The 27881-nt window shown below is 34.8% G+C and overlaps 1 pseudogene; it reads left to right on the top strand.

Moving 5' to 3' along the window:
- The first annotated feature begins 2714 nt into the window (after positions 1 to 2714).
- Positions 2715 to 5949, top strand: LOC127902154 (putative UDP-glucuronate:xylan alpha-glucuronosyltransferase 4; annotated as a pseudogene).
- The last annotated feature ends 21932 nt before the right edge of the window (positions 5950 to 27881 follow it).

Below are 27881 nucleotides of genomic sequence, written 5' to 3'. Positions count from 1 at the left end.
CACTCAGGCTCAGACTCGAGCCAGGTTTTTCAAAAGACCCATTGAACTTTTTAGATGGCAAATTCTTATGGGTTGAACACGCCTTTTTAATATGATGAGATGGCGAACTCGACCTACATAAGTTTTTTCTTTTTTGAGCATATGAAATGTCATCGTTTTAGTTTATTGATGTGGCAATATAAAATAATTAAAATAGTAAATTTTATTGATGTGGCAATATAATCATATTCAAGTAAACTTAATAGATAAATCCTAAGTTCGTGCACGAGAGTTGAACTCTATGAATTTTAATCCCAACAATTTGATGCATACAAAATATATACGAGTTTATGAGTGACGTATAAGTGCTAAAAGAGTTAAGTAATAAGTAAATAAAGTAAAACAAGTGACATGATATTGATACAATATTATTGTATCAATATTTATGAAAGAAGTTATATTAAAATTAAATTATATGTTGAGTACTGATCCTGTCATCTCATTTTGTTTAGATATCTTAATATTAAATCGCTATATGTTGTATCGTTGGTTGATTAAATGTCATATCATTTAAACTTTAAAGTATATCCTTAACTAACTGAATTAATAGCATAAATAATTTATTTCAATAAGTCTTTGACTAGGAAATGTAAATGAGATTTGTAGCTTTCAGAAGAAACATAATATTTCAAACGAAAAATAGTAACTATCATATTATCATTCTTGTTTTTTAAATCTGAATGAATGAGAATGCAATTTTAGAAGTCAACTTTAGTGAGATCGCATACCAATTCCAATATTAATTTAATCAAATTTTTACCGTCCCACAATCTATCAACGGTGCGAAACAATTAGTGGATCCACATATGAGCCATGACTGAGTACAATAATGGCAATGATTTAATTAAATATTATATTAAAATAGAATAATTGATATTATTCTTAATTAGGTGACATTATAATCTTTAACAGACTTCTAAGCATTCCAATTAAAATAAAAAAAATTGTGGCGTGGCTACATGTTATATCTATTGATGAAGTCACAAAAGATTTGACCAAGACAATTGAGATCATTTGCCCTAATCTGATCTGGTTTCTACTAAGCGAGGTTGCACATATTTTGATGATACCATGAGTTACATTATATTTGTTAGACTGACCAAGTTCATGACAGTGACGCCCGAAGCCATGCGCTAAGTCAACATTAATTTTAGAATACTATCAAAATACTTGGGGTATTCTATTATATCTATTAAAAATCCGCAATTCCAAATCGATTAATTCCATATAGTAAAAAAGAAATTGATTTTGGGTAGAAACATTTCATTTGATAGAGACATTGTACTGTTTGTGGTTACAAAACTGTAAAGACACCATTAGATGATCATATTTTATTGGAACTTTTTAACTATCTATCAGTGTTTAAATTATGGCCTCAATGACTTAGTCAAACAATTTTCAAGTATTTTATTTAGCTAGTTAATACATTTTGAATTTTAGGGGAGGTAAAGGCTAAAAAAATCGATTTAGATTTGATCCACTCTCCAATCTTTTAAAAAATGAACTTAAAATAATACCTAGATTGTACGATAAAATACTCCTAAGAGAGAGAGAGAGAGAGAGACTAGTATGAGAGAGAAAGAGAGAGAGGAAGAGAGACAGAGACTAGTATATAAAAGGAACTTCTCATGTAGCATTTAGCTTAAATAAATATATTTTATTTACTTGTACTTTTTGTTATTATTCAAAAAATCTCATTCTTATGTAGCGCTTAGCTCACATGGGTAGGAGAAAATTAGGTTGTCATTCAATTATATTGTAATTAACTTTTAAAAAATCTAGTTATTGACTTATGTATGATACATAATTTACTTACCTAGTGGTTAACTGGTTATATGATCACATTATTGGTCACGAATTTCTTTGCTTCACTAAGGAAAGACTATGAGTTCGGATATAATTTTTTTGTCAAACTGAAGACTGATCTCAAAATTCTTACCTTACCATATACAAAGAGTAGGCATTTTTAAGAATTTATAAGATTTAGATTGTTGCGTATAATTTATTTGACTTTGTTAATTTTTACAATTATATTATTTCATTTCAATCAAGTTATGTATAATACAAATAACTTTTCTCTTACGTGCACTAAATGGCATAAATTTTTGTGTAGTGTAAAAGATTTTATTCATAATTTGACTAATTTTGTTGCCTTGCATAATAAGGTAAAAGAACCTTAGAATCAAGCAGCAATTACTGGATTAGCAATATATGCTTTACAGCCAACAAACGTAAACATATATAAGCAAAAACAAAATTACAACCAAATCATAAGGTTTTAACATTTCACAAAGTATCACACTTCAAATAACTTGTTTCTAGTAATTTTAAAATATAAATACAAAAAACAATCCAAATACTTTTATAAGCAAAGTATCACATACAAGGTTTCATAAAGGCCGTGTCAAAAGAATTTCTTTAACTATTAATTTCATAGTGATGATGATCTAACACTATTAAATTAAATTAACTAAATTTCGCGATCAAAAATTTAAAAAACGCATAGAATTGCGGATCAGGTCTAATTAACAATCAAACTTAGCAACCCGCATGCATTTATGCCAAAAAAAATGTTCATAAGACTGCACAAAACCACCCAAAACAAAGAGAATAAATCAATCAAGGGCATAAACAGATTGAACAAAAAAGGGCAAAATCAGAGAAGAAACTGACCCACAACACTGGATCCTCCTGAGCCTAGCGTCATCGTTGCGGTTTTGATGATGTGTTAGCTGAGATCTGACCAAAATTTTGACAGTGAGCTTGCGGGTGAGTGTGAGGGGAACGAGCTTCGTGGGTAAGACTGAGAGAGATAGAGCGGGTGAGTCAGAGAGGGGGTGACTGAGAGGAGGGATAAGAATTAGAGAGACAGAGCGGGTGAGTTAGAGAGGGGGTGAGTGAGGGAATGGATAATAATTTAGATTTTTTAATTTCTTTTCATTAGCTTTTATTATTTTTTTAATGGTAAAATTTGTTTTTAATTTTTAAATCTAAAACTTTGAAACGGCAGAGGAAACATGCGTTTCTGGCTTCGTTATGTTCTCGTGGTGGCCGAATATCATTTTCCTAAAACAAAATGTCGACTCAAAACAAATCTTTCAACTTTCTACAAAGACGTGAAGCAAAATTCGATCAAATGGCTGCAGCTTCATCATCATCTTCACCATCTGCTTCTAACAAACCCACAAATTTCAGTCAAAAGCTCTTCATAATCTCTCTTCTTCTCCTCTCCTTCTCGCTTTTCCTCGTCGTTTTGTCATTCAAACCTAAACAACAACCCCATTTGGCTTACGAGCCAAATAATAAATATAATACTAACCACTTATTACACAGACCCAAATGGCTCGATATTATCCAAAAACACATCAAGGGTCACAAAATTAAAGTTGGTTTAGTAAATATAAACCATGATGATGATGATGATGATGAGTATCATAGCGTACGTGGTGACATGCATGTTGAAACTGTTCACGTACGTTTCGACCATGTGGGTGAGGATAAAAAGTGGGAAGACTTTTTCCCGGAGTGGATTGATGAATCACAAGTGGGCCCCACCGGCGTGCCCGGAGATGCCCATGCCGGCGCAGGATTACCGGTACCTCGACGTGATAGTGGCTAGGGTTCCCTGCCGAGGAGATGGAGATGCAGGTGGTGGGATGAGGGATGTGTTTAGGTTGCAAGTGAATCTCGTGGTGGCGAATCTAGCGGTGGAGAGTGGGTGGGTGAAACCTGATGTTGATCGGGCGGTGTACGTTGTCTTTGTGGGTTCTTGTGGGGCCATGGTGGAGATGTTCAGGTGTGATGATCTTGTGGAGCATGCAGGGGATTACTGGGTCTATAAGCCTGACTTGAGGCGATTGAAACATAAAGTATTGATGCCTGTTGGGTCATGCCAAATTGCTCCTGCTTTTGCTCAAACAGGTGAGTTTTGTTTCTTTTTTTTTTTTGCCCTGGTTTTTCGAAAATATTTTGTTTGTGTTTTAGATAGTGAGTAGTTTGGAAACAGAAGAAAAGCTAGTGATCACTTGAAGAAGGAAATCCCAAGTACAATTTTCTAACCAAATGTGACTTAAAATTTCATAAAAATCTTTTTGAATTTGTGGTTGTTGTTCTTGTCTGCTTAGTATTTTTAGTAAAGTTACCATGCTTGTCATATTTCTTGATTATTTACGAAGTTGTATTTAAGCTCTTATTGCCATTCTTTTTCCCCCTACTTTAATGGTCGCTTATATAGGCGAATCTATGGTGAGAACGAAAATATTATGATTTTAATCGATATATGTTTTGGAGTTTATTCTAGAGGATAGAGTCTTAAATTTTAATGAAAGCTTGTTGCATATAAAAAAATATAAAATGTTCACAAGAAATGGATGCAGGAGATTTTATTTAAGTTTTCTTCGGAAATTTGAGGTGTTCCGAAGGAAAAAAAAAAAAAAAAGGGTTAGTGGGTGATTTATCTGGTCATGGTGGGTCATTAATTTACTGCTTTCTTTAGTTTCAAGTTTTAGTAAATTATTCGTTCAGCATTAATAAATGAGACAAATCCAAATTAAATATGTAAAACTCGTGCTTAGGTGTGATTGGTTTAAATTTGACCTATTCTTCAATTTTGATATCCTTAAAGAGTTGTAATAATCTACAGATACAGAATATATACAGCCAGCAGTCATGATTCTGATTGTGTGAAAATTTGGCAAGGCATCAAAATTTGGTAAATCAGAGAATTGCACTTTCAATTTCCGTGAAAGTATTACGTAATTCGGACGCCACGACTTCTTCAAAACCTTCATATGTAATTCATTTTTCTTAATTTTCCAAAATTAACCTGAAATTAATATTTGAGTGTTTTTATTTTGATTTACAGGCAAAGAAATATGGAGATATTTTATGTCACAAGCTAGACTAGCAAAACTGAACTACACAACGTACCATCAAAGAAAAGCTTATGTAACAGTTCTACATTCATCAGAAGCTTATGTATGTGGTGCAATAGCTTTAGCGCAAAGCATAATCCAAAAAAACTCGACTAGAGATCTCGTTCTCCTTCATGATAAATCAATAAGTGGCAAGTCTCTCCGCGGCCTGAGAGCTGCCGGATGGAAAACCAAGTGGATTTCGCGCATACGGAGCCCCTTTGCCAAGAAAGATTCATACAATGAGTGGAATTATAGCAAGCTTAGAGTATGGCAACTCATTGAATATGATAAAATTATCTTCATTGATTCTGATCTTTTAGTACTCAAAAACATCGATGAGTTCTTCTTTTACCCTGAATTATCAGCAGCAGGTAATGACAAAGTGTTGTTCAACTCTGGGGTGATGGTGATGGAGCCATCATTGTGCAAGTTTGAAGATTTGATGTTGAAATCCTTTAAGGTTTCGTCGTACAATGGGGGCGACCAGGGGTTTCTTAATGAAGTGTTCACATGGTGGCATAGGTTGCTTAAGAGAATAAACCATTTCAAGGTGTTTTCAAAGCAAGACGATAAGGAACATCAAGTGGGTGATGGTCTTTATGCAATTCATTATCTGGGGTTAAAGCCATGGATGTGTTACAAGGACTATGATTGCAATTGGGACATGGTGAGTCGCCATATATTTGCCAGTGATTCAGCTCATAAGAAATGGTGGCAAGTTTATGACGCAATGCCTAAGAAATTGCAACAGTACTGTGCATTAACAAAGCATATGGATAAAAGGGTTAAGAAATGGAGAAGAATTGCTGAGAATGCAAGTCTGGCTAATGGGCACTGGAAGATTAAGCCGAAAGATCCTAGGCAATATCATATTGTTGATAACAAATGAAGGGCGATCGAAATTTTTAAATTTTTTTAATATAGCAGCATTTATTTATGTTGTTTGTTCTGATCAAGAAAACTGGAAGCAAAGAAATACAACAATACAAGATTGAGTAGCAAAATTTCATAATTGTCTGGTTTGGTAACTTGAAAAGTTCAGGACACGGACAACAAAATCAGGCTATCAAATTTCTTGCAAAATGCATTACACATTAATTTGAGGACCAGTTTCGTATTTGTTTCCACTAACAAATATTTGATTTCCCACTAGTTCTGCAATTGGTTTCTCGGGATTTAATAGATGAACTAAACTAAGGCACTGTTTTTTTTTTTTATCTGAAATCTGAATTTAACTTTTTTTTTTCAGACAATTGTTCATTTTAGGTTTTTTTTAACTTATCACTTATTTTCAGACAATTTTATCTGAATTTAAAAAGTAGAAAAAGTTCACTTTTATTTGAAGTATTAAGTTTAAATGAAAAATTTTAATTTCAAATCTCAAAATTACCCTTAACAATTCATTTATTCCAATTTTATGTATAAACCTAATATTTTTGTATTATTTTTGAAGTTATTTTTTAATTGCTTTAAATTTTTATTCACATGATAACATTAGATAAACTGAAATCTTGAACAAATCAAATTATGTTCATTGTGATGAATCAGAAATAAAATAACAATGTTGACTTTGTAATAAAATTTGATGTTATAATTACATCTTTTAATAAAAAATTAAATTAAGATCAACAATAATATTTTTTTAATGCTACCAAACTAATCAACCTGTGAAAATTATAAATTGTGAAGAACAAATATATACACCACTTAAAAGGATTTATGTCAAACTACTAGCTTTTAAATTTTTCTCTTCAGATGTTGAAAGAAAAAAAAAACAAACATATCATTCGGAAATTTTTATTCAAACCTATTTAGACTTCAGCTAAATTAAGATCTATTCAGATCTCAAATTAAAAAAAAAAAAAAAAAAAGAATCGCAACCTAAGCCTTGGATTTCTTCCCTTTGGCTTCAGGAGCTGGCTTGGCCTTGAAAGGCCTGAAAGCCTTTCCGCCCATGAAAGACTGTCCTCCCCTAAGAGTTCTCCCAGGAAATCTTTTCCTCTTGCACTTCGACACCATCTTCCTTCTGGTAGTCTTCGAGGATATAGCAACAAGTGAACGTATTATTTTGTCTGCTCATTGCCCTGCAGCAGTGCAAAATACAGAAGACAAATCATGAGTTTGACACATACATACATATAATTATGTCATCAAACCATTATAATAATTAAATATATTTGTCTAACTGATTAATTTGTTGGGAAAGCAATGTTTTCAGCCAAAAAGGAATTACGTAAATGGCTTAGCAGAGCAGGAATTAGGATAGGCACATGCTTTTTTAATCTGTTATCTATATTTTCATTATCTTGTGATTAGGTATTGGGTCATTTTTATTATCATTATTATTATTTTTTGCGAGTCTTGTATTTGTAAAGAGAATGAATGGGGGAAAGCACAAGTTTGAGAGAGCTCTTGTGAGACTAAACTGTTGGGGGTTGAGATAATTGTGGTTTCATCTCGTTTTGCTTATCACATAAATTTTTCTAATCCTAGCAAATAATCATTCAACGAGGTTTTTATTTTTATTTTATTTTTTTAATAAAATTTTCTTTTGCAGTAAAAATTTTTATTATTTTGAATAGTAATATGTATTTGTATTTGAAACATCTATAAATTTTATTCTATATGTGAAATTTTATGAATCAAATGAACTTGTATTACAAATGAATTTGATTTTACTTTGAATTTTCCGTTAAATATCAAATTGATTTTTTTTCAAGCCAAAGTGTATTTTGTCATCAAAAAAAGAAGAAGAAAGAAACCAGTTCCTTTTTCATGTTTGATTTCCAGTTGTAACCAAACAACAGAATCTCATTCCTCTTCTTAATTATTCCATTTGTTTCTCCTTCTATTTCTCTATTCTTTGATACAGCCCCCAAAATTCTGCCATACTTATGTAGCTTTTTATATGAGAAGTAAAGTCTCATTTGAAAAGTCTTATAGTTATGCTTTAATAATAATCTGTTTTCTGAACCAAACACCATCGGTAGATGTTATTCATGATCATACCTCAACGATCATGGTAGCAAGATACATATATACATACATACATACATCCATAAATACATACATACATACATACATATATATATTGTAAATGGGCATCAACAAAATGAATAATCACTTTTAGTCCTTAAAAAAAAAGATACGCAAAAATATCTTAACACTCATGAATAGGTATTTGTTCATATTACTATTTATTATGCACATTTTGAGAGAAGCAAAAGAATTAGTTCCGCCAAAATGGCCAGATAAGTGTACACTTAACGAATGCACTGCAATCGCATTAAGTTACAAGCACAAGTTATGTGATAATTATTCGGATATAATGTTACTAGAGATGGCAGAAAAGCCCGCCCGGACCAGATGCATGAAAAAAGCGGAGCCGGGCACGGGTCCGGTCACAACACCAAGAACCCGGAACCCGGACCCGTGCCCGCTTTTTTATTAAGTAAAAAAAAAGAAAATATAAAAACGAAAATTCCATTTTCCTTTGCCCAAATTCCCCCAAACCCAACCAGCCAACCCTAAATCGCGAATTCGCGACAAGTCTCAGAATCGGCACCTCCTCCCTCCGTCTCTCCACCAACAGCCACCACCCATCCTTCACCGATGGCGATGCAGTATTGACAGTTGACTGCGCCTCTCCCTCCACGAACCGCAAAGCACAGTCGTCACTCGTCAGTTCGTCAAAGATCTCTTCACTGTTTGGTCAGCTTCTCAGCAGCAGCCACCGCGTGACGGCATCCGCCACCATAGCTGGTCTCACACTCTCACTCCATTGTTTTGTCACCATATCAGCTGCAAGTGATTTGCGTTTTAATTTTTGTGTGTTGTGAGAAAGGACGGTTTTTGCAAGTTGGGTTTGCAAGTGGGATTTTGATTTTGAGAGCTTGGAGGAGATTGATTTGGTTAAGCACAGACTCAGAGCAAGTGCCGTGTTTCTCCCATTCATGGGACCAAAATGTTATGCCATTCCCGCTTGGGCAAGCCAGTGTTGGCCAGTTCTTTTGCATGCTGCTTCGCAGGTCTGATATCTATATACCATAATTGAAAAAAATATATATATATAACAAATAAAAAAACATATAACAAATATAAATTAATTAACGGAATCTACTTTTACACAGGTAACCGGGAGGTAGCTAGTGTGATGATAACAATAAAAAGGGGAGGTTAGAGAGTGAAGGGACCGGGGATTGATTGAAAGGGGCATTGGGGTCACAGTTGAAACAATTTTTCTGATTCTGTCATCATCACTCAAATCCGGGTAGAGAAAACCCGGAAAAAAACCCGTGCCCGGATAGTGCCGGGCATGTGCCCAGCTCGCATAGAAAAATTCCGGGCACGGTGCGGGTCCGGGTAGCTACGTTTGACATCCGGGTCGGTCCCGGGCATCCCCAAACCCGGACCCGACCCGGACTTTTGCCATCTCTAAATGTTACAGGTTTTCAAGGCATTTCAAAAAAAAATTTTGCAGCTAGGTTTATACATAAAATTGGGAAGTTTCCAAACTAGCTACACTTTCTAGGAAAGTAGATGCCTTAGCTCTGAACCAATCAATGAATCATCATCCTAGTGTAGCTAATGAGGTTTGTGCTCTTTGTTCTAACTTGTCTCATACAGCACAGAATTGTCCATCATTACCAGCCTATCAAGAGGCTTATTCTGAGCAGGTACATGCCTTACAATCATATGAGAAAACCCCCAATAATCCATATTCACCCACATATAATCCTAATTGGAGGAATCACCCTAATTTTTCTTGGAAACAAAATCAACCTTTGTCAAACCAAGGAGGACAACAGTTGAACATGCCCAATCAACAATTTGTCCCTCCTAACCAAGTACATCCTCCTGCCCAACAACCTATGTCTCAATTTGTTGCACCTCAATAAAGAAAGCCTTCTTTAGAGGATACACTTCAAAGTTTCATTCAGTCAAACACTCAAGCTATTCTAAAGCTTGAACATCAATTGGGTCAATTAGCAACTACTGTAGCTGAGAGAGAAAAAGGAAAATTTCCAAGTCAACCAATTCCTAATCCCAAAGGAGTGCACGAAGTTGGATTGAGTTCAAGCCATCAATAGGAAGAAGCAAAATCTGTTATGACCTTGAGAAGAGGAAAATTATTTGACAACGAAGTAGAGGTTCAAACAAGGAAGACATCTGAGCCTACTTCTTCAGATCCAGTTCCATCACGAGACTCATCACCAAATGATCTAAAAGAGAGTGGCCCACCAGCTTACATTCCTAAGGCTCATTTTCCTTAAAGGTTAACAAAGGTAAAGAAAGGGATTTCAACAGGTGAGATTATGGAAATCTTCAAACAGGTAAGTATAAACATCCCTTTACTCGATGCCATAAAGCAAGTTCCTTCCTATGCCAAGTTTTTGAAAGATTTATGCACTAAAAAGAGAAATTTACATGTCACTAAAAAGGCGTTTTTAACTGAACAAACTAGCAATTTACTTCAATGTAAAATGCCACCAAAATTTAAGGATCCTGGTTCTCCTACTATCTCATGTGTTATAGGGAACCAATGTTTTAATAAAGCATTATTGGATTTGGGTGCTAGTGTTAATCTCTTACCTTATTCTGTTTACATGCAACTTGGATTAGGTGAGTTAAAGCCAACTTCTATTATTTTGCAACTTGCAGATAGGTCAATGAAAATACCTCATGGTATTATAGAGGATGTGTTGATACAGATTGATAAATTTTATTATCCTGTTGATTTTATTGTTATTGATACTCAGCATGTACAGGATCCTAAGAAACACACCCCAGTTATTCTAGGTCGTCCTTTCTTAGCTACAGCTGATGCTCTTATTAATTGCAGGAATGGAAACATGCAGCTATCTTTTGGTAATATGACCATGGAATTGAATATTTTTAATGTTACCAAGCAGCCACAAGAAGAAGATGAATTTGTTGAAGCGAATATGATAGAGGAATTAGTAGAAGATTCATTCATTTCTAATCATAATGATGATCCATTAGAGGCATGTCTAACTCATTCTGATTTATCTTTTAATGATGACAGTGCAATTGCAGAAATCAGCGCTTTACTTGATGCACCTCTAATTACGGACACAACTAAATGGAAGACAAAGTCAGAATTACTGCCTCATTCTGATAAGAAAATTGGCCCATCTGCGGAGGCACCACCAAAATTGGAACTCAAAGCACTGCCTGACACTTTGGAATATGCATTCTTGGGAGAATCTGACACTCTACCTGTTATTATTTCTTCTTCCCTCGATCTTGAGCAAAAAGGTAAGTTGTTAGGTATTCTAAAAGAGCATAAGGAGGCAATAGGATGGACCATTGCTGATATTAAAAGTATTAATCCAGTAGATTGCATGCATAGTATTCATCTTGAAGAAAATGCTAAACCTATTAGGGAGATGCAACGTAGGCTAAATCCTAACATGAAAGAAGTGGTAAGAGCTGAAGTAATCAAATTATTAGATGCATGAATTATTTATCCTATTTCAGATAGCTCTTGGGTTAGCCCTGTGCAAGTTGTTCTTAAGAAATCTAGTGTTACAGTAGTTACTAATGCTAATAATGAATTAATTCCCACTAGAGTAACTACAGGTTGGCGTGTTTGCATTGATTATAGAAAATTGAATTCATTCACAAGAAAAGATCATTTTCCTCTTCCATTTATTGATCAAATGCTTGATAGACTTACAGGTCATGATTTTTATTGTTTTCTAGATGGATATTCAGGTTATAATCAGATCCCTATAGCTCCAGAGGACTAGGAGAAAACTACTTTTACTTGTCCATTTGGAACTTTTGCATATATGAGAATGTCATTTGGTTTATGCAATGCACCTGCTACTTTTCAAAGATGCATGCTTAGCATTTTTTCTGATATGGTTGAGAGATTTCTTGAAGTATTTATGGATGATTTTTCTGTTTATGGAGATTCTTTTAATGAATGTTTGCAGCATCTAACATTAGTTTTGCAGAGATGTAAAGAAAAGAACTTGGTTCTAAATTGGGAAAAGTGTCACTTCATGGTAAAACAAGGTATTGTTCTTGGTCATATAATTTCCAGCAAAGGTATAGAAGTCGACAAAGCTAAGGTGGATTTAATTTCTAATCTTCCACATCCCAAATCCGTAAAAGAAGTAAGATCTTTCCTTGGACATGCTGGTTTTTATAGAAGATTCATTAAAGATTTTAGTAAAATTTCTAGACCCTTATGCAATTTACTTGTTAAGGATGTACCTTTTATCTTTGATGAATCTTGTCTTGATGCTTTTGCAAAGTTTAAGAAATTGTTGACTTCTTCACCTATCATTCAGCCGCCTAATTGGGATTTGCCTTTTGAAATTATGTGTGATACATCTGATTATGTTGTAGGAGTAGTTTTAGGACAAAGATTAGATCGTGTGCCTTATGTGATTTATTATGCAAGTATGACACTCAATGATGCACAGTTGAACTATTCAACTACAGAAAAAGAAATGCTAGCTGTAGTGTTTGCACTTGATAAATTCAGATCTTATCTTATAGGTTGTAAAGTGATTATTTTTACTGATCATGCTGCTTTAAAATATTTGCTTACTAAGAAAGATGCTAAGGCAAGATTGATTCGTTGGGTGTTGCTTTTAGAAGAATTTGACATTGAATTTAGAGATAAAAAAGGTTCTGAAAATGTTGTGGCGGATCATTTATCTCACCTTGATCTTAAATTTATTCCAGAATCTTTACCTTTGAATGAGTCTTTCCCAGATGAGCAACTTATGAGTGTAAATGTTGTACCATGGTTTGCTGATATAGTTAATTACCTTGCTACAGGTCAAATCCCAGAGCACTGGACTAAGCAAGATAGAACAAAGTTCTTATCTAAAGTGAAAGACTTCTTTTGGGATGATCCCTATTTATTTAAATATTGTGCTGATCAGATTATTAGGCGATGTGTTCCCGATAATGAAATTCAAAGTGTTATCTCATTTTGCCATGAACAAGCTTGTGGAGGCCACTTTAGTGCTAAAAAGACAGCAACAAAAATTTTACAGTGTGGTTTTTATTGGCCTACTCTTTTTCATGACGCTTATATTTTCTGTTCTTTGTGTGATAGGTGCCAACGTATAGGTAGCATTTCAAAGAGGAACATGATGCCACTCAATCCTATTCTTGTGGTTGAGATCTTCGATGTATGGGGTATTGATTTCATGGGACCTTTCCCTCCATCTTTTGGTAATCAGTATATATTGGTTGCAGTAGACTATGTGTCGAAGTGGGTTGAAGCTATTCCATGCAAAACCAATGATCATAGGGTTGTAGTGAAATTCTTGAAGAGTAATATTCTATCTCGTTTTGGTTTCCCTAGAACAATCATTAGTGATGGTGGCACTCATTTTTGCAATAAACCTTTCAAAACTCTTTTGGACAAATATTCCATTACACATAAGATTGCCACCCCATACCATCCTCAAACCAGTGGCCAAGTAGAGATTTCTAATAGAGAGATCAAGCAGATTCTAGAGAAAACAGTTAGGCCAGATAGAAAGGATTGGTCTTTGAGACTTGATGATGCATTGTGGGCATATAGGACTGCTTTTAAAACACTAATTGGGATGTCACCTTATCGACTTGTGTATGGAAAAGCATGCCATCTGCCAGTAGAGTTGGAGCATCGTGCATATTGGGCGATCAAGAAATTCAATTTTAACATGCAGCAGGCTGGATCCAAGAGAAGATTACAACTAGCAGAACTTGAAGAGATCAGGAATGATGCATATGAGAATGCCAAGATTTATAAACAGCGAATGAAAGTCTTTCATGACAAACACATTTTGAGAAAAGCCTTTACACTATGTCAGAAAGTACTTTTATATAATTCCCGATTGCATCTCTTTCCAAGTAAGTTACGTTCTCGATGGTCTGGTCCTTTTATAGTTCGTACTGTCTTCCCTTATGGAGCAATTAAGATTGAAAACCCTAAAAATGGTGATTTATTTAAGGTCAATGGGCAAAGATTAAAACCATTTTTAGAGTTAAGAACACCAGAAGTTGAGGAGATACTTTTAGATGATCCTGTTTATCAGGATTAATTAAGTCCATCTTTGCACTCTTGTTTTATTTTAATAGTAGGTTTTCTTTTCTAGTATTTTTCTTTTCTAATGTTTTCTTTTTAGTTGTCATTCTTTTTAAGCTTTCACAGCTCATCTAGGTGTGTTCTCTCCAACTTTCTTTTTATTATTTATTATTATTATTATTATTATTATTATTATTATTATTATTATTATTATTTCTTTCATTTGTTTGCATGCATATCTTTTGTTTGTGAAACATTGAGGACAATGTTCCGAATAAGTTTGGGGGTGGGAATAGTGTATGTTTTGTTTGTTAAAAAAAAACCCAAAAAAAAATTGAAAATTTTAAAAAAAATTAAAAAAAATTTTGTTGTTTTTTGTTTTTATGTGAAAAGCCAATGATAAAAATTTGATTGACAATGAATATGGTTTTTAGAAAGGGTTGAATATTATCTTAGTTTATACTTGATTCTTGTGTTAGTTCCTCTTGATTGAGATTCTTTAGACCATGAGCACTAATATCAGTTCTTTCATAATTTTGACTTGAAATTTGAGATTGATGCAGCCTGAGTTGAGAATTTTAGATAGAGTAAATGACTGTTTGTCTTGATTCTTATCTCCACAATACAAAATAGTATACACGGGCACCAAAGTCAGAAATAACTACCTATAACCCTTAAGAGTGAAGCTATCCTTGAGTAATTTGGGCCTATGTACCACAAGTATGTAGAGGATAATCTACCATGAGAATAAGGCTACCTTAAGGGGTAGAGTGAAAGCTCCTAACTATGGTTGAGGAAAAAAAAAAGAAAAAAAATAAAATCAAGTGCATGTGCTGAAAAAAAATCAAAAGAAAATGCACGTAAAAGCTTGTGTGAGAAACAAATTAGAGATCAAGATGATAAGATTAGTTTGACCTACTCTGTTCTTTGTTTGAGGCGAAGGCTGTTGATATTGAGGATTTTGAGAATGGATTTGATTGAATTGATTTCACACACACACTACAAGAATCGAAAGAGAGGTGGGATTAACTATTGAATTAAAGTTAGAACTTTGCTAATATTTGAAATTTTCTTTGAGCTATATAATTTTTGCAATATTTGAGGCTATTTTTCATGGTTTATTTAAAGTTTTTCGTTCTTTTGATTTAATTTTATTTATTTATTTATTTATTTTAAATGATGTCTGTGGGTATCATCACTGAAGCCCTCACGAGACTACAACTCGTCCACTAGGGCCACCTAGGGGTTTAAAGGCTTGTTGCATATGCTAAATGCAATCGCGATTACCTGTAAAAGTGGTTTAGTTAGGATTTACTTTTTGTTTTGTTTTTTTTGTTTTTGTTTTTTTTTTGTTTTGTTTGTTTTAGTTTTGCTCGAGGACTAGCAAAATCTAAGTTTGGGGGTATTAAATTAAAAAAAAAAGAAAATTAAACCAATTAAACTAAGGAAGCAATTAAAATAAAGGAGAATTCAATAAGATAAGAATTACCAAGGTTTCAGAATCCACCACTATTCAACTAGTAATTATCTAATTATTAATTAATCCTCAATTTTAGAGTGACAACTCGAAATCAATCTATGTCATCTCATGGATATAACAATTAAGCCCAAGTAATTAAATCTAATGTAGGTTCTTTTTCTGCTTAATAATATGACATCTAAGAATCTCATGTAAACATATTGAATAACAAAGAGTCAAAGTTTCCTAAGCACTCCATGTAAACAATTTAATGAAAGACATAAAATCAAAGATAATCATGTATAAACTTTATAGATCCAAGCATAGAATTAATCGAATATTAATCTTAACAATCAATAATGCATGACAGAATTGATGAAAAGATTTTATTAACATCCAATTAATCATGTGAAATAAAAACCATAATCATCAAAGAACATATATAGGGAATTAATTAAATAAAAAGATAATTATTTTATTGAATAGGGTTTCATCCTTAACCTCAGTGTAAGAAAATTAGCTAGACATACTTGAATTGGGAGCCACAAAATAAATAAATTCAGCCATGGGGAAGCCGAATTGCTGCAGATTTTCTTCTGTCTTGAATCCTTGCGTCTGCAGTTCTGGAATTCTCCCTTCCTGGTGGCTCTCCCTCTTCTCCAAAAGCCACAACTCCCTTTTATAATCTTTGAAATGGGCCCCATTTCTTAAATCCTAAAGCCACAAGGCTTGCCCTTTTATTTGCTTGGCCACGTAATTGAAAACTATAAAAGCCAAAAGCTATTGATTTCCTTCCTTTATTCTACTTTGACTTTCCATTCAAAGCTTTAATTAAAAGCTTTGTTTAATGTGCTGCCTACTTTAGCTTTAACCTTCTTCTTTGTTTGCACGAACATGGAGAATTCAATTTATTGGCTTCGGTTTCTTCGAACAAAATTTCTTGCACATCTCCTAAATTACTTCCACAAATTGATTTGATCTTCAATGCTATCCAATTGTTATTCTTTACATACTTTTCATCCATAATCTCTAATTAATTTCCTATGTAATAAAATAATTCAATTAATTAAAAATAATAAATAAACATAACTAGCAATTATATAATAAAGGGTAAAATATGTATGTATTATATGCTCATCAGTTGGTGAGTGAGGTTGCTTCAAAGATCAAATTTTTGGCCTGCAGCACCGGACCACAGCAGTTGTCCTTGAGCATGGTTTGAATGCAAAAGGTGTTAAAGATTGGTAACATCATGTTGCTAACATGTCTACCGATATGTATGGCTTGGATTAAATCCTAACGGTTATGTTAAGTTTATGTTGATTTTTCATTTGGTAGTCATTCGGCTGATCAAATTACGTTTATGTTAGCTGTGGTACATTAGCATCTTCTTCGACTCTATTTACTGGCTTTGAGTGGCGATTCATGCTAGTTTCTTTAAAACCAATTACACCAATCACAAACTACATTCATTTGGCTTTTAAGCTGGGTGAAGTAGTTGGCCGTGGGTGTCTTTCTTTCCATTTCTCAAAACTTTATCTTTTAAAGAGAAGAGTTGACACCTAGTAACTAGCCTTCTCAATACACATAAAATAGATACATAAAACCAAGGAAGGTTGAACATCAGAGTAGAGTAAAAGGTGTATGGAAGTACATGAAGATCTAAGCAAGCAGATAGCAGGAGATTTATTGGCCTTTATAGACAGAAACTTCTAAGGTGGGCCTCAACCTTGCTTTCACGCGTTAATTATATTATTTGGATTTAAAATTCTTTGGTTAGTTAATTAGTTTTTCCCATTGCTCTGTACTCTTCATGTTCTGATGTTCAATTACAAATTCATGAAACCACTGATTTGCTGATTTCCTCTGTGGTTGATAATTTCACATGTCTAACTGATTGGTGGGCATGCATGCATATGCTACCGAGATTTTAAGGCGATATTTCTTACCAGAGGAATTACGTACATGAGGGCAGTGCAGAGCAGGAATTGGCTTATTTTCATTTGTGCTTGTATTCTAGAGGGTTATTGTGAGGAGACAGGTGGTGTTCTTTATATATATACACTTGTTTTCAACACATATATAGTGGATACCAGCATCACCACCCGTGGACATATCATGTAAATCTTTGTGCCCTGCGTGTGCTTTTTGTGTTGTTGATCCTTTCCTTGCTGTTTGATTGATTGCATTAGCGGTTTAATTGGACATTGTTGCTTCTAGCTAGAAGTTATTGGGCTCACTTCAGTACACCAAATTTTTGATAAAACAATTAGCACTGGATATATAGCTAGAAGGAATAATATTAATATATCAAAGCTTGCATGAAGTGAGGTACTGAGTTATATCATTCACAGATAGTATCTGATTTAGAACAAGAAAGCAATTAATTTTCCTCCCGACAATTCCCACTGTGTGAAAAACATAGAGATGGATTTTGGCCAACACTAATTCTATCTCATTAATCATTTTTCTTTAATTTTTTATTTTTTATTTTTTTAATTTCGGTTCTTCAGCTTTGGCTTCTTCTGCAAGTTAAAAACCAAGTAATGACAAAGTTGTGAATGAAACCTTCTCCTCACATGTCTCTTTCGTCTGCTCTTATATTATTGGTAATCAGAGAATAAGAACTAGAATCTCACTAAGAAGTGGAACAAGTATTTTGTAATTACTAGGACTCAGTACTTTGAATTTACAGATAAGATATCTAATGACTTCAAACATTACTTTTTAAAGTACAAATTAGTAGTCACTTGATAAGTATGTAAAGCTTGCTACAAAATACTCATCTACTACATCATCTGCTTTGATGGTCATAAGTGCGTTACATTTTCTCTTCATTTCCTGATATTAAATTACAATGTCAGCACACCACTCCGTGATTTTTTTTCTCTTCTTTAATATGTTAAGCTAAGACTGATTTGTTGGGCATGGGCAACAGTGCAGAGCATGAATATTGTGAAATCTTAAAGTCAAAAGGGTGAAACATAACAGGAGCATGAGCAAGATGGGCCTGGATCATTTATGTGTATATTTTCAGTTGCTTGTAAGTAATTGGGGATAAAAAATTGGCTCATTTTTGGAAAACATATAAGAGAGATTTGTCGAGACGAAAAGTGCTCTTGGGATTGGTTTAAGGCTTATGATTTGTCTCTCTCTGTGCTTGTATTTGAGAGGTCTATTATAATTTATAGAAATTATAAGAGGAAATTATAATTAGTTTTCTTCGCATAGCGGATACCAGCATCTCCACCGTGGATATAAACATATTTGTCAAACCATGTAAATCTTTGTGCCTTATGTGTTGGCTTGTTTTGTTGATGTTTGATTGTGTTGGTGGCTTGGACATTGTTGTTTCTTACTTTGAAGTTACTGGGTTCACTTCTGCTCATCAATCCTATAAATTGCTACTTGGTAGTTTCCGTAAAATTGGTTCGTGCATAATAGCAGAAAGGGGATTTATCCAAAATGTGTCATTTGGTGAATTAACTTGTTTAAGGGCGTTAGATTTCAAGTACATCTCACTTCATGTCGTGGAGGAATTTAATTAATTAACTAAGAAGTAGAAAAAGTTTTAATCAGATTTTATATTATGCTCATGTCAGGAATATGCAGTATTTTTTTAATATCTCGAATTTATAGACAAGATAACTAAGTAATTACTTCGAAATATGTTAATTTTGATGCAAAATAAGCATCTATGGCGTCATCAGGTGGATGGTCATATGTATGTCAAATCCTCTGAGTTCTGCACTGAACAAGACTTTCCATTTTCAGCAAAATAATAAATGTTTTCAGCTCGGTAAGTCTCTTGCTGTATCGAAGATAGGAAGACAGACAGTCCGGTAAACTGATTAGAGGACATGATTCTGTTGTGCGCGGAATGCGGAATCAAGCGCACCAAATAATCATAGAAAAATAAAGGACACAAAATTTACGTGGTTCGGCAATATGCCTACGTCTACGGGAGCAAGAGAAAAATAATTGTATTATTAACAATTATTTGAATACAAATTTGAGTAAAGAAATCTCACTTTTCCAGAACCCAAATACACCCAGTACTCTCACACACACTCTCTAATTGCTCACACTCTCAGAACTCTCAAAAGCTTAAAAACTTATAAACTTAACAATTTTGGGATGATCTCAAATGAATGAAATCCTTAGCTATTTATAGGAGAAATGAATTATTATACAAAGAATAAAATAATTAAAAATATAATTTTTAATTATTATTATTTTTCAAATCCCCTTTGTCAATTCTTTCTTTTCGGCTAGAAAATCAATTTTGATTTTGCTTCTCTACAATTGTTGGCTGCAACCAACAATTTGTTGATTTCAACAACATGCTTCATCCGAATTTCCAAGGTCGGTGCCAACTTTGGCCAATTTGTCACCAAGTTTTGTCAACTTTTCAACAATTCTCCACCTCAGCGAAGATTTGTCAATCTGAGCTGACTTACCAATGGATTATCATCCCTAAAGTGGCTGCATGTCTATGACTGCCAATGTACCCAAATTTTGGGATCAAGCCAACCGTAGTTCAAAATTCCCGAATGACATAACTTAACACAATCGAAGGATTTGAATTAGTTTCAAGCAATGTTGAAACTTAACTCCAAAAACTACATTCGTCAACATATCTGATGGATTATCTTTTGTATCGATCTTCTTCAACAATACATTCGTCAACAATACTTCGATAATCTCCCTCACATAATGATATTTCACATCTATGTGCTTCGTCCGAGCGTGATATGTTTGATTCTTCGCAAGGAATATCGCACTTTGATTATCACAAAAGACCGCAATGTTCCCCTAGATTACTCCCAAATCACCTAACAAGCCTTTCAACCAGATAGCTTCTTTTACAACTTCAGTTGCTGCCATATACTCTGCTTCCATAGTGGACAAAGCAATTGTCGATTGTAGAATCGACCTCCAGCTAACCGGACCTCCACCCAATGTGAATACGTGGCCCGTTGTTGATATTCGCTTGTCAAGGTCTCCAACGAAATCAGAATCACAATACCCAACACATTGTTGACAACAATCCTTCTTGAACAATAACCCAACATCAATTGTCTCATACAGATATCGGAGAATCCACTTTACCACAAGCCATTGATTTTTACCCGGATTGTGCATGTATCTACTAACCATGCTCACTGCTTGAGATATATCGGGCCTTGTGCATACCATAGCATACATAAGACTACCCACAGCACTAGCATATGGAACACGAGCCATGTAATCGCGCTCCTCTTGAGATATAGGACATGAAGAAGAGCTTAATTTGAAATGAGGAGCTAGAGGTGTGCATACCGGTTTAGTTTTGTCATCCATACTGAATCTTTCTAGCACTTTCTTCAAATAAGACTTTTGAGTCAACCATACGCTCCCATTCTTCTTGTCTCTACGAATCTCCATTCCAAGTATTCTCTGTGCATCACCCAAGTCTTTCATCTCGAACTTAGAAGCCAGTTGCTTCTTTAATCTTTCGATCTCATCTCTATTCTTTGAAGCTATAAGCATATCGTCGACATAGAGTAACAAATAGATGAAAGCTCCATCTGGTATCTTCTAAAGTAAACACAATGATCGTGTTCACTTCTAGTGAATTTCTGCCCTTGTATAAATTGATCAAATCTTTTATACCACTGCCTTGGCGATTGCTTCAGTCTGTACAAAGATTTAATCAACCTACACACATGATTCTCCTTTCCAGCAACTCTGAAACCACAAGGCTGAATCATATAGATTTCCTCCTCTAAATCTCCATGTAAGAACGCCGTCTTAACATCCAATTGAGCCAAATCTAACTCATATTCTGCAACTAAGGCAAGTAGGATACGAATGGAAGTATGTTTTACAACTAGAGAGAAAACTTCATTGTAGTCAATACATTCCTTTTGAGCAAAACCTTTTGCCACGAGCCTTGCCTTGTATCGAGGAGTTGTTTGATTCGGAAATCCTTACTTTTTGGTGTAGACCCATTTATTGCCAATAGCCCTTTTCCATTTTGGTAACTTTACAAGTTCCCAAGTTTGGTTTTGATGGAGGAATTTCATCTCTTCCTCCATGGCTAACTTCCACTTATCACTTTCACTGCTGCGTAATGCTTCACCGAAAGTGTTGGGGATGTCATCATCAATAACTGGAAGTGCATAGGCTACCATCATATCTTTAGTAAGCCATCCGGGTTTCTTTATCTCTCTTCTTGGCCTCCTTGTTGCTATAAAATCATCATTATCTACATCATCAATTGTTTCTTCATTTTGTGGGACATCGGAAGAAACAACCTCTTCTTCAACTCTATGTGTCTTCAACTCTATGTGTCACCTCCATAGTTGAACCCTTCTTTGATGTAAAACTAACTGGTACATATGGAGTTGCATCAAACTCCACCCGCTGCAATACCTCTTTGGTCTTGTTCTACACCTGCTGAGAACTTGAAGCTTTTATCATTGAAGCTTCTATCATTGAAGCTTCATCAAATGTGACATCTTTGCTACACATAAATTTTTTATCTTCGAGATCCCAAAGCTTGAAGCCCTTTACTCCACCTTTGAATCCCACAAAGATAGTTTTTGTAGCACGAGAATCCAATTTACCATCTTTGACATGATAATAAGATGGACACCCGAATATACGAAGGGAATCATAGTCTTGTGCATACTTTCCAGACCACATTTCCATAAGAGTTTTACCTCCAATTGCAGCAGAAGGCAACCGGTTTACCAAGTGACTTGCGTAGTTCACAGATTCAGCCCAAAACTTTTTATCTAAACCAGCATTAGATAACATACACCATACCTTCTCCAATAAAGTACGATTCATACGCTCAGCCACACCATTTTGTTGTAGAGTATGTCTCACCGTGAAATGTCTTTTAATACCCTCGTTTTGGCATACTTGCAAGAATGGATCAGAAGTATATTCACCCTCATTATCATATCGTAATACTTTGATCTTTCTGCCAGTTTGAGTCTCCACCAATTTCTTCCATTTCACAAAAATCTCTAGAACCTCATCCTTTGCTCGCATGGTGTACACCCACACACGTCTAGAGAAATCATCAACAAATGTAACAAAATAATGGCTTCCACCAATTGATGCAGTCTTGGTTGGTCCTCATACATCACTATGAACATATTCAAGGATCTCAGGAGGATCGTGATTAGCTGTACCAAACTTGACCCTTGTTTTCTTACATACTACACAATGCTCACAGAAATTTAATTTACAGGTTTTGGTACCTTTTAAGAGTCCGTGCCTCATCAGAGTTTGTAAAGACTTCTCGCCAGCATGTCCCAGTCGTACATGTCATAGCTTGGTGGTGTCACTGTGCGCCTCAACAATATTTGCTTCATCAGTTGTACCTCCCTTTAAATAGTACAGATTGTGACGCCAAACCCCTTGCAGAATCACCTTAGCCCCATGTGTAAACTTCATTGTGCCATCTTCAATGGTAACCTTGTAGCCTTTAGCTTCCAAAGCACCCACAGAAATTAAATTTTTCTTTAAAGTTGGAACAAATCTAACCTCTTTGAGTTCTCTGACTATTCCATCAAACATTTTGAGCCGAATTGTTCTTATCCCCATTGTGCGACAAGGTTTATCATTCCTCATCATAACTGCATCGGATTCCAAATTACGAAAATCTGTAAACCATTCCTTAATAGGACACAAATGATAGGTTGCTCCAGTATCAAGCATCCACTCGCTCGAACTTGCCACGTATGCTGCATGAGTAATACTTAGTGAATAATCATAGCCCTCATCTTTCCGTGCCATGTTTGCTGCTGCTGGTTTCTTCTCATCTCTCTTTTGAGCCTTTGGACAATATTTCCTCCAATGTCCCTTTTCATGACAAAAGGCACACTCGTCTCGAGCTATATTTCTGCTTCTCGATTTGGATCGAGAATTCTTTCCACCATTCTTCTTCTGTTTCTCCATCGCCCAATCTCTACTCACCAAAGCTTCAGACGATGCTCGTTCAGAATTTTTATCATTATTCCGAATCTCCAAGTTAGTCAATGCTGTGCAAACATCTTAGAAGACAATCACACTCTTCCCATATATTAGGGTAGTCACAAAATGGCTATATTCCTCTGGTAGTGAGTGTAACAGAATCATAGCCTTGACTTCATCCTTAATATCTTCATCAAGATTCTTCAAATCAGCAAGTAACTTTTTAAATCTTGAGACATGATCGTGCATTGACACCCCGTGCTTCATTCGAAAGCTATATACTTGGCTCATTGTATGAAGACGATTTTCAGGACTTTTCAGCATGTACTTTTCCTCCAATGTACGCCACAAAGTCACCGCACACTCCTCATCTTTCACCAAGTATTTCACCTCCTTGGTCAAACAAGATCTAATCTAACCACAAGTTTTCTCGTTCATACGATCCCAAATTTCTTCATCATACAAGTGTCTTTTATTTTTTAGAACAACATCGAGATCGATTTGAATAAGGGCATCCATAACTTCGCGCCTCCACATGCCGAAGTTGATTTTCCCATCAAACTTTTCAACATCGATCTTTTGGCCTCCTATAACAGGTTCTGAATAGCGATTTGACAAATCTTGCCTCCCACCTGAAGTGTCTCCTGAAATAGTCTCGGTAGATCTCTCCCCAATTTTGGAAGTTTCACCTTCTACCATTCTCTTAACGAACTATTTCCACTTCAAAAACAGCCTCTTTGATGTTAATTTCGCGTAAATAAATGCATCAGGAAAGTTCCAAGGAGACTGGACAGGAACTTGGTCCCAATTAAAAACCAGAATCCTTAGACTCTTATCGCCTTTGTTGACAGAACTTTCTTAGACATGCAAAAATACACACTACTTACAATAGACTGTCTCCCAAGTACGAACCGTCGGCTATAATACCACTTGTTGTGCGCGGAATGCGGAATCAAGCGCACCAAATAATCACAGAAAAATAAAGGACACAAAATTTACGTGGTTCGGCAATATACCTACGTCCACGGGAGCAAGAGAAAAATAATTGTATTATTAACAATTATTTGAATACAAATTTGAGTGAATAAATCTCACTTTCCCAGAACCTAAATACACCCAGTACTCTCACACACACTCTCCAATTGCTCACACTCTCAGAACTCTCAAAAGCTTAAAAACTTATAAGCTTAACAATTTTGGGATGATCTCAAATGAATGAAATCCTTAGCTATTTATAGGAGAAATGAATTACTATGCAAAGAATAAAATAATTAAAAATATAATTTTTAATTATTATTATTTTTCAAATCCCCTTTGTCAATTCTTTCTTTTCGGCTAGAAAATCAATTTTGATTTTGCTTCTCTACAATTGTTGGCTGCAACCAACAATTTGTTGATTTCAACAACATGCTTCATCCGAATTTCCAAGGTCGGTGCCAACTTTGGCCAATTTGTCACCAAGTTTTGTCAACTTTTCAACAGATTCATTATGCTCCTTTACTGCTCTCTACTCTTCATTTTCTGATGTTCAATTGATATCATAAAATCATTATGTGATTGATCATTTTTATTATTTCAAACTGATTTGTTAGGCATGATACTGAGCTCTATCTATTATATCATGTAATTTTTCAAACTGATTTGTCAGTCGAAGCAGCCGTTACCATTGTCGGGCTGGCAGCTCACCGTGAGTACTCGGCAAGGAAGAATTCTTCCTCATCATAGAGGCTGAACATTTGTCTATCAACTAGCCACGTCCTCAGATACAGCTGATTCTGCCAATTCATTGGGTTTCCTCAGATGTCTCTCCTTTGTAAAGAATTTGATTAATTTTATTTTAAATGTCATGTCACTACTCTTCAACTTTTTTTCTATCGTTTGGAAAGTGTTCTATCAAGTAAGCTAGTTTGGGAAAGTGTTCCAATACTAGAACATGAGTTAATGTACAATGGAACACGTTATTGTGTAGGAATTGTGCAATAAGAAATTTTGGTACAGATTTTTCCAATTTTTTAAAATTGATGCCCTTTGTCATATTCTTTTCTTTCTCTTTAATCTTTCTAATTTGCTAAAAGAGCTCGTTTTCTGATTTTCAAACTTTTTTTTTCCAATGTGTCGTGGTTATCGGATTTTACGGATCGGATATTAATCCATATATGATCCATAATTTCACGGATTATAATTTTTTAATCCAATCCAATCCACGGATGGGTGAAATTTAATCTAAATCCAATCCATGCGTCTGCGGATTGGATGCAGATTTGACTCAATCCATATTTAATCCACCATTTTGCGGATTGGTTTGCGGACTAAATATTTTTGATTCTATCCAATTCACGAACTAATTAAATAAAAAATTAATATAAAATAATTTTACTGCCGATCAAATTTAAAATTAAATAAGATTTAAATAAATTAATTGTTTAAATAAAACTAGAAAATACATTTAAAGATTATAAATATAACACACCGAAAAGAAAAAAAAATCTTATTTATTTCGATCAGTATATAGAAATTAACTATTTAGGAAGATATATTTGTTTATTTAATTATTTGTTTATTTTAAATTATTATCGGATAAGATATGATATAGTGTTAATGTAATTATATTTTAACTTATTTTTTTACTAGTATGTACTAATGTTATATTTATCAGTTTTATTTTTTAATAAAATAGATACTTTTATTTTTTTACGGATTCGCGGATTTTTACGGATTTACTAATGTAGATCTATATCCAATCCACCAATTGCGGATTATCAAATTTTCAATCCAATCCATCAATCCATGAATCGGATTTTTACGGATCAGACGAATTGAATGGATCGGATTGAATTCTGAACACCTCTAATGTTAGATGATAAGAACAAAATGCATTTTACCATAACGTGCAGTGACAATTTATTGTCATACAATTTTCCCCTCCCCTGTTATGGAACTAGCCACAAATTACTTGTAATCCTCAGGGAGATTGGGCACCTATAAATTTCCAGTTAGTTTGGTGGTGTCTGGAATCTGGATTGAGCCAGAACCATATCAATCATCACAGTATGCCGTTGGCCATCGTGAAGTGGCGCTGCAGTTGTAACCTGCCGTCAGATTTTGCCGTCTCTGTTCAGCCGGCCAAGTTTAGTTCCTAATGCTTCAATCATCGGGCTAACCCACCACTCTTCGGCTGCTGCTCCTTCCATGTCCAGCTGCGAACAGTACTTCGCGAAAACCTCTGTGGTCACATGAAGCTTAAGCTCCAGAGTAAACAAGAAATTCATCTCAAGTTTGTTCATTTCTGCAGTGCTTATCCCTCCTATTTTTGCATAATACGCATTGTTATAGCAGCAAACTGGGTTTTTAAGATATCAAGTTCTTACTCATCATCAACAAACTTTGCAGCCACTAGAAAGCTCGTGATCAGAAGGTGATGAACGTTGAGTCTCGTAAGGCAACCGTTGATTCGTTGAAGGAACCGATCAAGATATATGTATGCAACAATAAAGCAAGAAGGACTGCACCTGGAGTACTTGAATACGCGTTCAATATATTGTCTAATGCTCAAACTTGGTGCTTTTGAACAATGAAATATTGTGACAACTTCCTTCTTTTTTGATGCCTTCGATGAAGATTCATTTTTCTGGATTGATCTCTCAAGAACTGATGAAAGAATCGACAAGACTCGAGGAGTTGATGAACTTTTTTAACCTGGAGAATCAACTAAACCTAGTGATGAATAAGTTTCTGATTCAACTAGTTTGCCATTGAGTACCATAGCAGGGGAAAAAAATTTAAAAATGGGGAAAATAAAAAAAAGATCAAGAACTGTGCAATCTGTTTGCTGAGAATATTGTTGGGTTTGAACTCTATTCCTGGTGGGCCAGCTGGGCACAATCGTTCAAGCTTATAGGAGATAAGAGCAGGCTGAGCAGCAAATTAAAGACAAGTATTAGTATGTACCGAGGTATATATGCTGTAGCACGAGAAATTAATAGATAATATACAAATGAATTGATCATTAGTGCAGAGTGAGAGGCACACCATATTCTATTTATAATTTCTTTTATCCATTTATACTTTCTTTTTTGTTGTGTATCACATGACATATCCGAAACGTGGAGCCAAAAGGAAGTAGTTTAGGAGGAACTAGTTCCAAGCCTTCGCGAAATGGCGGATATTCTTTCAAGCATGGTGGGGTCTTTGCAAATATTATAACCTGTTGGGCATAATAAAGTTGGAATCTTGAATAGTGGCCATATTCTTTCCACATTGGTTGGGTCAGAAAGCGATTGCTCAATTGATGAAGGTGAGGTAAAATACCAACTAGGGTAGCGATGTAATGAAAAATACGTTAAAGAAAGGAAGAGAGAAAGAGCTCGCAAAATAGAAACAGTATAAAGATTTCAGGCAAACATATATATAATTAAACGACTGGCTTTACGGAAGC

The sequence above is a fragment of the Citrus sinensis genome, chromosome 5 (assembly GCF_022201045.2).
Source record: "Citrus sinensis cultivar Valencia sweet orange chromosome 5, DVS_A1.0, whole genome shotgun sequence".
NCBI classification, from domain to species: domain Eukaryota; kingdom Viridiplantae; phylum Streptophyta; class Magnoliopsida; order Sapindales; family Rutaceae; genus Citrus; species Citrus sinensis.
Note: the sequence above shows the minus strand (reverse complement) of the source record. Positions and strands in the feature narration are given on the sequence as shown.